Genomic DNA, 12,310 nt, shown 5'->3' on the forward strand with positions numbered 1-12,310 from the left:
GTTGAACTTATAACGTTTTCTTTTTAAATATTTGAAGCAATAAGGTTTTGGATCATTATTTTCCTATATATTAGATAAATCAGACATTTAAAAGTTAATTTGTCATGACTGCAATATACTTTTTATTGGAAAAACATCACGTACATTTAAAACTATAGTTAAAGAACATAATATAAGATGTCTTAAAAACATTAATTTATCGGAGTTTGCAAAACATGTTCTTACAAATATTCACTAATTTAACTTTGAAGATAGTATTATAATTTTACACATAAACAAAAAAAGTACAATCAATAACTTTAATATTAAAACTTAGAAAAGCTGTAAATAACAATTTAAATAATAATAACAATATTTTTTATTAAATAATAGCCCTATTTTAAATATGTTCCCTCTCCCTAAATCCACTCATAAACCCCCATTCTACCCCCTCTTTTTTCTTTAGCCACACCTTCACTGAGTAAATTTTACATTATGTTAGTTTGTAACTAACCCTAAAGAAGGCATAGTTTTTTTAATGTATTTTTTTATGGTGTTTCACCTTAAAGAAAGAAAGCATAGTGTTTTGCCAAAACTAATTGATTATTAAATTATCAAACATAAAATGGTACATTTAAAAACAAACTTATTTCATTCATTTATATTCAAAAACTTATAATGTTCATTAAATATATTTACTATATTGGTGTATAGAAAAATACAAAATTTACATATTTTTTTAGATCTTGCAATCTGTTTAACAGGATATTAGTATTGATCCTGCAATGCAGATGTCCAACTTTTCCTTTACCTCTTTAGTGATCAGCGTCCTTCTGGGATTTCGTGCATAGCAATCTTAGGAATGCTCGCTGGGTTCATCGTCTCAACGTGGTTTCTGCAGAATCGTCTTCTTTGCCTACTCCATCTTCCAATGTCCTCTATGTTGCGCGTTCGCTTTATTTGGAGTCCCATCTCTGCGGTTCTACCTGAGATACGTAGCAACGTTTTGATTTCGGAAGTTCTAAGGAGGAGTTTCGTACGAACAGTATCTGCTCTTGCTTCGATTCTATAAGTCAATATGTCTCTAATGCATGTTTTATATATTCTGACTTCGCTTTTCACCAGCATATGTTCATTGTCCCAAACAGTGTTCCTCAGGCATCCGGAAATAACTGCCGGTTAATTATTCTGTTCTTTGACTTCATTATACAGATAATTACTTCAAATTCTATATATATTTTTTTTTTAAATAAATGTATTTTCTAAAATAAGCTGTAGGTTTTTGGATCTCTGATGAATTTTAACACCTTTTAATCTGTGATTTTTGTTTCATATAATGTATAGGATATTGGTATTTATATTTATTATTCATGAGTTTGTCTAGATTTATTTTTCTATTCTGTACCTTTTCCTAATTTATTTAATCTTCATTTAACAATTATACCAACATAAAAACGAAACAAAAAACACTAAAAATAAACAAACTTACTCATTAATTTTATGCCTTTTATTTCGTTGTGTTTTTATTTACGCTTATTTTAACGAACTCGTTAGGTTTAACCATTAAAACGCCTACATTTTGGCATTATGAAATGACTTTAAACTTATTTAAATAAGTTTTGGTTATTTTTCAGCCGAAACTAGAACAGAAGCCGAAATTCGATTACGGTTTCGGCTGAAAGTCTTGTTTCGGTCACCAGTTATTGCATTACGAAAGGTGTTAACTTAAATATGCACAAGTGAATGATTTAGTTACAAATATGTGCAAAAAAAATCATTACATTCCTTTAACATATTTTAAATATTTATGCTTAGTCAATAATATTTTAAAAACATATATTAAATAATAACTTTTCAGGAATACAATTTAGCAATAGTTTTATACATTTTAAAGCTATTTATTTCTTTACTTCTTTTAATTTCTCACTGCACATTTTTTCTGCTTGCGCTAAATTTTATACACACTTTAAAAATACTAGTGCAAAGACTATTTTTTTTCAATAAACTTTTTATTAAAATTCTACACTATACAATAAAGCCTGATTTGCTTCTGTACGTCAATCATTATCAGATTTAAAAATGCTAAGCATTTGATTACAACAAGCAAAATGAATTAAATGCTGTCATTAAATGAGTCCCCGCTAGTCTCAGCCATCTTATGGGAGATCGCTAGAGATAAGCAAATGGTCGCTCCACAATGACAAATTGTTTCAAACGATTGATTCTTCAAGTATTGGGTATCTTATCTACCGTGACAGAAAAATTAAACAAAAACGCTAAGCATATTTCAAAACTTGAATGCAAACGGAACAAAAAGCTGATACAGTCCAAGGGTAATGAAACGGTGTACTCATTAAAATTAATTCAAAGAAATGCGTCATAATTTATTTCTTTTTCTTCATCGCGTGTTTTATCAAGTCCCCCTGACGTTGTCAATTACTTAGGAGAAAGCTTTCCATACTAATATTCTTGGTAATTCTCGACCGAAGTGGTTTCCTGACACCTTCGTCGTTGGAATTTTCTGTTAGAGTTACCTGTTTTTAGCTGGAGGGATTCCGTTTTATAGCGCCGGACACTCACCATTTATCTTCTCCCTAACTTCTGTGGCACTGATGTTTATACCAGTGGCCATATTGCTCAGGGCTTGCGAGATCCTAAGATAGCATTCATTGGCGCTAGGAAGTAAGACTACTGCTAGTGTTGCTGATGGAATGCAACTGCGACAATACTGCGTATAACTGGACTCAAATTTTGGTAGGGCCATGGTGGAGTATATTTTGCTGAAAAGAATTTTTACCATACGCATCCTTAATTTTCACATCTTCTACTCCTTCTTTCCTTCTTTTGTCTTATTCAGCCCGTTTTTCTTTATTACTGGATATGGGCTTCTTCTATATTTTTTCGTTTTTCTGTTTTTCTATCCTGGGCCCTCTGCTTCCACCCATGTCCCTCGAGTTCAACGATGACGTCAGTCTATCTCCTCCGTAGTCTCCTTACTTTTTTTTATTTTCGTAGGGTTTCCAATTAAGTATTCTGGGGGTTCACCTATCAACTTCTTGTCTCGCCACATCACCTACCACATCATCATAATTTCCACATCACAGTTTTGTTCCCAAAATATTCTATTTTCTAGTAATTTTAATAAACCCGTTACATTAAAATCAAAGTTTGAAAATGTGCTTGAAAAAAAGCATCACATTATTTTGAATACGTATTTATAAATAAACGTAAAATTGAATTTACATAAAAACTAATTGCGATATGGGTTGTGGTCTTGTGGGTAATCTTGCTCCACAATAACTTGTTCACTAATTTTTAACACGGTTAGTTACGTTTAAAATAAAATGACCCCTAAGTATTATCACAAATATAAGAACAAAAACATTTATTTTTGTGAAAAATAAAAATAATAGACTTGTAAATAGGTTGTAGATAGAGTAAATATGAACAGGCTTGCGGTCCCGTGCCTAGCGCCGCGGACTAACGAATCAAACGTCTGAAGTTCGGACCCCACTTTACCCATCGATTGCCATTTTCTTTTATGTGGTAAAAAATTATAAAGTGTTGAATATAGTTAAGGAATATTAAAATACTTGTTAGTATTCTTTAAACATATTTAAACCCGTCAATGATAGAATGTCCAGATCTGCGTCTTTCCGAAAGATTGCACTATATTACGGCTACATTGATTGCAGAAACATGATAAAAGGGTACTCGCTAAGTTTTGCTATTGACCTAATAAAGCTCAGCCTAATTCAAATAAGGGTTATCAATAGAGCCCTTACAGGGCACTGCAGATTGAACAAACACCTTGCTAGAATGAACCTTGCCGAAACTTCTAGATGTAGGTTCTGCAGTGCAGGTGAGGAAACACCCATACATATTCTATGTGAATGTCATGCTTTATATCATAAAACGAGCCTTATTCTCGGGGGACCACTGGTTAAACCTGCGGATCTGAAAGACCTCGCCTTCTTCTTAATAGCCTGATACTCTACAGATTCAAATTCAAATTCGAATTATTTATTCACAAAGTAACATAACAAGTAACAAAGGATTTAAGACGTTAAATTGTAACTTTATATCAAACCAAGAACCTTTGAGCAATGGTTCGACATTATTAAGGTATAATATTCTCCAATAGCAAGAGTATTTGCCTCTTAAGCATAGTTTCACTAATGTGAAAGATGTCGATCTCCAAAGTGATTATGATATTAAGATCTGGGCTTGGAGGGGGAGATTAAGCGAAATGTAAAATATAAACTCACGCCTTCCACACAGTAGCCAGTCTCTTTATAGACCTGGGCCTGAGGGCGAGCACTACTCACGGGGACCCGTCACAATAGATCTTTACAGGTCGTAGTGACGTCAGGAGCTTGCATATCACTGACCCCCACTATTAAGAATAAGAATAAAAATAAGATCGCAGAAACATGATTTAAAACTAGATAAGAGAAAAAGAGACGCACTACATATTAAAAAAAATAGCATCCTGCTAGCAGGTTTAGAAATCTTCATATAAGACAAAAATGTCCTGCTAGGTAGGTACCTTGATGTATAGGTGATCTGATTTTTTCAACTAAATTTATTCTAGACAAACATTATTTCTGATATTTGAGTTTGTCCAAATGTTCATAGACAAAAGACTGGATTTCACCCCCTCGGGAGTCATTAAGATTAACAAATATTATAGTAAATTATAGTATTTTGTCTACAAACATTTGGACAAACTCAAATATTGTAATGAAACCAACTGGTCCAAGAAGAAGTTTAAAAAATGAAAAATTGTTTTCAGGCGCTGCCTAGTATGTGAAATAATTCAGTCAGGTAAATCTCTTCACAGCAATAAAGGTTTCAGCTCTTTAACTTCACTTAAATCCACAAATGGAAGAATTGAAGAAATATGGATATTCAAACATAGGCAAAAATGGTGAATGTTACACAGTGTGTAAAGTGGCCACTTAAACCGGCCAATGACAGGTCATAAGCCCTGTAAATGCCCAGACTTCCATATTCCCTTATTTAAGGTATTCTCCATCCCTGTTGTAATTTGTTAATATTATTTCTGATAATTGGTGAAGTGAAGCCCCTTTTCGCAACGGGCGGCGATTGCGATACGAGATGAATCTGCCCCCGTACTAAGTCGCTCCCCGCTCCCACAGATGCAGTCCGTCCGCGTCCTATCGTATCACGCTCCGTGAAGCGATATCGACAGGACAGTCCCCTGCGCACTGCGCACTGCGCACCTCGCGGACTTGACACGAGGAAATCTCCATCTCGCATTGGGTATTGGGGCGTGAGGAGCAGGATGCCAAGCTTCCTTTTCTTCTGTTCAATTCTGACCACTCCACTCATCGTCACCTTTATTCATGTTTTTTTTCCTATCACGAAATCAATCGCCCGATTAAATACGATTCAACTTTAATTTTTCCCATCAAATTTTACTTAGATAAATACTCAGCAAAACAGATTTTTCGAGAATAGATTAATATAGACGTTTCTCATTATACATTATTATATATTTTCAGCATATTATTGTGTGTTTTTTTTTTTATACGCCCAGAAGGCTTTTACGTGATAGGAACAAACTTAAAATTCAATCGTTTCATTATATAAGAAGGCAATATGTTGGTCTCATAAATATAGTATGCATCTAATAAAACATAAATAAACATAAATTTAAAAGAACTCACACGAGAGGTAGTATCATACATGATAAATATAGCGCAGGAAATTGGTAAAATAAACCAAAGTAGGGAACAAAATGCCGAACACTCCTCTAGTGGAACGGAAGGCCCGTTGACTACTGCCAACAGGCCGGCTTCTCCTGAAGAGTTTTAAGTGGTTTCCTCTCCACGTGAGCAAATGCTGAGAAGTTCCTGATTAGCCCACATTAATATATCCCTCCTGATCCCAATAGTTTAGATAAATTTTAAGATATTTAATAGCAGAAAAATCCATTTTTTGAAATATAAACCTTGTATATTATAAGCAAGGTAAATAATAAAGCAACTCCCATATAAAAAAAATATAAAAAAATAAACATAAACATTAATATATTTATTTTATGTATCGAATTATATTATGCTTTATAAATGTACATAAATATATGCAAATACTCCAACTTTATACAAAATTGAATAATATTTGTTTTTATACTATACAGTCCGCTTATCCTTTACATTTGTTCTAATTAGTTTTAATTCAAAATCTTTAACATCATAATTATTTACGGTGCACAAGGTATTTATGGCATTGGTACCTTAAATACAGCGTATCTGGAGTATTAAGGGATCAGGTTCCTTCGTTTTAGGTTCTAGTCCAAAGATAGTTAAATACTGCAGTGCAAAACCAAAAATTTAAACAAATGTTTCACGTTGACCTTTCCAGGAATTGAAAACGGGACCTTTGGCATGTTAGACAAACGCACTAAAACTAATAAAACACGAGGCCGACTTTTCTCCATTCGATATTTTTTCCTGAGAGTAGCCATCGAGCTGAAAACCCAAGCCAAGAGTAAAGAAACTTTGAAAGGTGAAAACTAACAATACATGTTTTTTTAAATAGCTAGACTCATATCTCAATAGAAATAAAGAAATCTTGAAGTAGGAAATATAAGTGTCTAAAGATTTTAGTGGGTGTATATGAACAATATTTTGAGTATTTCTATATGTCTGTAGACAGGCTGGATTTCCTCCCTAGAGAGTTATTTAGATATATTTTTTTTGCAACAGAAAGAGAAAACATTTTTGTGCAGGGAATATGGAAGTCTAGGTATTTACAAGGCTTATGACCTATCATTGGCTCGTTTAAGTGGCCACTATACACAATGTGTATCATTCACTATCCTGCCTATGTTTAAACATCCACATTTCCTTAACTCTTCCATCTGTTGACTTTTGTGAAGTAAAAGAGCTGAAACCTCGACAATATAAATATGGATTAAATAGATGTCAATAATAAACTTATTATATGCTCTTTTACAAAACATAACAAAATAAGTATTTATGTTCATTAAAATATATAAAATGGTATTTTTTTATAAATGGCTTAAACATTCGGTTTTTCAGTTTCTGACCGCTTTCAAATTTGTGACGTCACTGTCAAGAAAGGGCATTTTACCAATACACAGCGAGACATTATCGCTTTAGAAGTCAAACGTCATGATGTTTTAATCCAGTTATTTTATTTTCATTAATTGAATAAACGGACCCGGATAAGAGATTCAATTAAAATTAATTAGCATAAATTAAAGTCAGAATACTTTTCAATGGTTTTGTTAGCTAACCATTTATTTGTTTGTATGATTGAGCAGATATATTACGTATAATGACTTAATCGGATTAATTAAATGTACTAAAATTGATTGACAGATTCTTTTGTTGGTTTACGAAATCACAGGCCGCGTATTTATTTGATATTATTCTGTCATTATAAAAAAAGTTTGTTGAAATGGATTTCTACTGACGAAATACTGGCACCGAACACGTAAAACTGATCACCTTACCTTCATGTAACAGATTTATTTATGCATCAACAATTCAAAACCCCTTTTACAAAAAATATTAATTTACAGAAATAATCACAGCAGTGCACAATAAACATGTAGTACATAGTATGAAATAATAGAATAATTCAAACTAAAAAAAATTGTGAACATATAATACAAAAACGAAAAGTAAAAAGGAAACGTAACATCTCTAAATAAAAGATAACAATAATGAGAAAATCTTATGTTCTAAATATAAATATAACACAGTAAAGTGGAGAATAACTAGATAATAAGAATTTTAAAAAATAACACAACATAAGTTTTTAAAAAAATATACGTTTTTTGAGCAATAAAATAAAATAAAAATAAAAACTTATATTAACTAAATAATACCTTTATTTAGTGAAATCATCATCACTAGTTGGTTGGAAGAAGTTGATGATCGAACAACGCTGCACTCGGTTGACATGTTCGTCTGCTATTTTTGACGTCCTAGGTTTGATTCCTGGCTGTGATATATTGAATTTAAAGGTTTTTTAAACTGCAATATTTTATTGTTCCTAGACTGGCACTTGAAACGTAAGACTGGTCACCTTACCTTCAAATGACAGATAATTGAACAACACTACTTTTAGTTGACTAATGCAGTACTCTTTCCACTACTAGGTGTGGAAAGGGGGATGATGTTGATTACTACATTTACTTCTTTAAATAAAAAGGTACTAATATTTCAGAGCCGGGGTTCGAAGCTCGGACTTCCAGATCTGTGAGTACGCTAGTGTCGTGGTAACCCAAGGAAATATAACTTATAAACTGTCTCAAATTGTAAAAAAAAAAAACGCGGCCTGCCTATTTCAAACAGGACGTCGCCGCTATATTGATAAAACCCTCTAAATGACAGAATTTGGGAAAACAAGTTGAAAATACAGTTACATTTCATTTATCGAGCTTTATCAACTGACAAATTCCTCTACATCCTTCAAGGTTTCGTTTTAAAGTTAGCATGTATATAAACCCACAAAAAACCCTTTTTAAAACTTGTTTTCTGGTGAAAACCATTAACTCCATTTACCAGATATTTTTTTTCGAAAGTTCGTCAATTAAATTAAAAGGAACTAAAATGGTTTCATGAGTTCAAAATAATTATTTATTTAACATATAACTTTTTATATATTCTTTTCAATGTGATCACCTCGCTGGGCATTATCCGTGTCGAAGACCGGAAAAGACTTTTGTTAAGTTAAACCGATTCCACCACCAAGACCTGGGCACTGAATTGATGTGGGCTATTTTTTTCTATGTTTGTTAACGTCAATAAAATAAGGTTATGATCAGCTTATCTATTGGTTTTTCAAATATTCTGACACAATGGTAACTGAGGACCTACGTATTTAGCTACAAATATTTGTTGAATAAAATATGCCTAAATGAAATACCTGAATTCCATAAAAACAGGTTAAATGTAATGTAAACATAAAAAAACACTTACCCTTACCGAATGGGTACCATTTGACACATTGTTTTGAAGATTGTTTATTCAAACCACACATATTCACACAGTACAAATAAATAGACTAAACGCGTAAAATAAACCAATAAATTTGTAATGCGTGCAAAATGACAAATATCATGTAAGTACCTGTGCATAATTATAAAGTATACGAATTTATGTTAAGGAGACTAATATTTAGTGTCGATTTTTAGTAAAACGATGTTAAATTACATATTTCTACTAACTCCGTGCTATTTAGTTGGTGTAAAATGTTAGCAATGTATAGCTTAAGCTATTTTAAACGTAAAATCGGGTTAGAGGAAAACACGAAAGTGTAAATTTTTGGACCAGATTTATAATTTCCATTGAATGAGCACTTATTAACTATTTTTATGCATCAAAATCTTTCTTTGATACGCTGGAATGGTTTTTATACTTATTTTTTATTGTTTTAAGAGGAATTCACCGCTTTTAAATCAGAAAAACTCGAGCAAGAGGCAGTTTGTCAGACGAAATTGAATTTTTATTAAAAAAAATAATAATCTTAAGTTAGCTTATATTACAATTAGACAATATAAACTAATATTTACACGTACTTTAATTATACATCTGTTTACATCATTTTACATTTAACTTAACATTTATTTTTAAATTCATTCAAACTCTATTCTTTTCATTCTTCATACATTCTGGAATATATTTTTGAACTTTTATACATAATGCAGTCATGGGAATATGTTTTTTTTTTAATGGAGCCTTATTATATCCTTATTTCTTAGAACTGAGCTTTGGAAATATTTTTTATTTAACAATATCTTATTAATGGAGTATTTAGGCATTCGCTTGTTTAAAAATATAAATATAAAAACAAGCATGTCAGACTCTTTTTTACTAGTATCAAATTCTTCGAGTTCTCGCATTTTTTCTATTTTATTACATCTACCATTCTTTAATATTCTCATGGCTCTATTTCGGAGTACTTCTAATTTATTTAAATTTCCATCATTGGCTAAATTTAATACTGTATTTTATGTGTGGAAAATATTCGCAGATATGTGAAAAACACACGGCTTACAATAAAACGCATGGAGTCCGCTATGGCCCCTTTAACCGGATTTTTCCACTAGGGGCGCTTTGACTGCCGATGCTTTTAAATCTAGTAGGTATTGGTTAAACATTCAAATTGATTTTTCTCAGTATGGGCATTGACGCGTTTAGAGAGTTTTATCATACCGATGATGCGATGTTTTCTATATTCTCACAAAGCTTAAAAGATCACTCGGTATGGTGATATACATACTCTGTCAATAAATCCAAACAGGCGACATTATGTCTTGGTCTGCCCCAGACGTCTAGAGATAAAAGCTTATTTACACCAACTTCGTACGTATTATTTTTCGTAATTTTTTGTTACAGGGCAGTCTCAAGACTTTCCATTCTTAAATAACTCAGCCTCAAATAAATCAAACAGTTTGTACACGATAAAACTATTTTTTTTTTAAATTATTTACTAAGGCTCTTGTTTATCAATGAAAAAAACGAATAAATACCATTTATAAATTGAAAATATCTCACTAAATGTTATTAAACATTTGTACATGTATAACCACTTAACGATTTTTTTGTGTCTACCGGTTTCGAGACGTGCCCGTCTCTTCATCAGGACACCAATTAAACCAACATGCAAAACCCACTATACATCTTCACCATAGTTGTTGCACACAAATATAAAACCAACACGACATGCATTTTAATAAGCACATTTAGTGGGTTTTGCATGTTGGTTTTATTGGTGTTCGGACAACGAGACGGGTACGTCACGAAACCGGTAGACATAGAAAAGTCGGTAAGTTGTTATATACAAATATTTAATAATATTAAGTAAAACGTTTGACCACAGAGTTAATGCTTTAAATATTAATAATATAAAAATATTTCTTATATGCGCCATATATATGAGCAAAAAGTTGTTCTACGCCCTTCTACAATTTATTGAAATATAAAACACAAAAATTTTTTTACGATTAGTTCTCTTATAAACCATCACATTATTTACTTGATTAATAATCGATTTTCTCGGTAAATATTTTAATTCCTGTTTTTAATATAGTTGATTTAATTAATTTTCTTCTTGAATAAAAAAATACGCAATCTGTATACCTAATTGTACTTCGCCCAATATAAAACACGAGTATTTCGGTAAAAGGCCTCAAAAAAAAAAAAAAACAAGTGAAGCATTTAGATTTAGAAAGTCAAATAGTTATGAGAATTCAGACAACTTAATTTTTATTTGTAAATAAGCGGTGCCTTTTAAAATTATTCTTACTACAGATGGGTCGTCGTCGCGTTATAAAATCAACGACTCCCTTAGATTATTATTCTAAAAGAGAACCCTAGTCCAATTCTGTTTAATTTCATTTCTCGAACGGTTACCAGTAATCGACAAACCGTCACTTTGAGTAAGATCTCACTTAGCGCGGTAGAAAGCATCTCTGGAATGTGTAGGTACCCCAATTTCGTATATGCATATTTAAGCATGTATCTATATCGTTTTTATATTAATATTATCGTGCCTACATCTTATATCTTCTTCTTCTTTTCCGCATCCGCTCCTAAGTGGAGCGCGTGGACATCACCAGTTACCTCCAGGAGACCTTATCGCCAGCCAGCACTCTCGCCTTCTCCCACCTTAATCCAGCGCCCCTTAGTTCCGCCTAATAAAAATATCGTAATCGACGGCCTTCCAGGACGGCACAAGCCCGCGGGTTTAAAGAAGAGGCAACTTGAGTTAAGGCTGTCCTGAGGCATGCGCAGCACGAGTCCAAGCCAGGTCCACCGCCGCATCCTTTTTTAAGACGCTCGTTAAAGGAGACTGCTGCGTCCGTTCTCGGACTTCAATGTTGGTTTTAAAATCGAATCACCTTATACCTAATATTCCTCCTTAATATTCATCCTTTCCGATGCGGGATCTGGAGCGTGCGGCCGCGGTCTCAATTTGGAACTAACACTGTATTCCTCCACTGTCATACTGGGAAATTAGAAAATTATTTTATTTTGAAAAAAATGTTCTGAAATTTCAGATATTATTTATTAAACTATTGAATAAAATGTAGTAAATCTATCAATTTTCTATTTTTTCAAGTTGGCTTAGTAAAGTTTAGTATTAAAAAAATATTATTTCGTTACAAAGTATGAACTTCAATTATCTCAGAAGTAGCAATTTTGACTTAGTGCTTTTTCGCAGAATACCCACGATATTATATCTTCTACTTCTTTAAAGACGGTCGTAGACACAATATAAACTATTAACTAACAAAAAAAACCCTTCTGTATTTTTTCTAGGGATT

This window comes from Micrasema longulum, unplaced genomic scaffold, assembly GCF_059751315.1.
Source record: "Micrasema longulum isolate JH-2025_06_02 unplaced genomic scaffold, ASM5975131v1 h1tg000113l, whole genome shotgun sequence".
NCBI classification, from domain to species: domain Eukaryota; kingdom Metazoa; phylum Arthropoda; class Insecta; order Trichoptera; family Brachycentridae; genus Micrasema; species Micrasema longulum.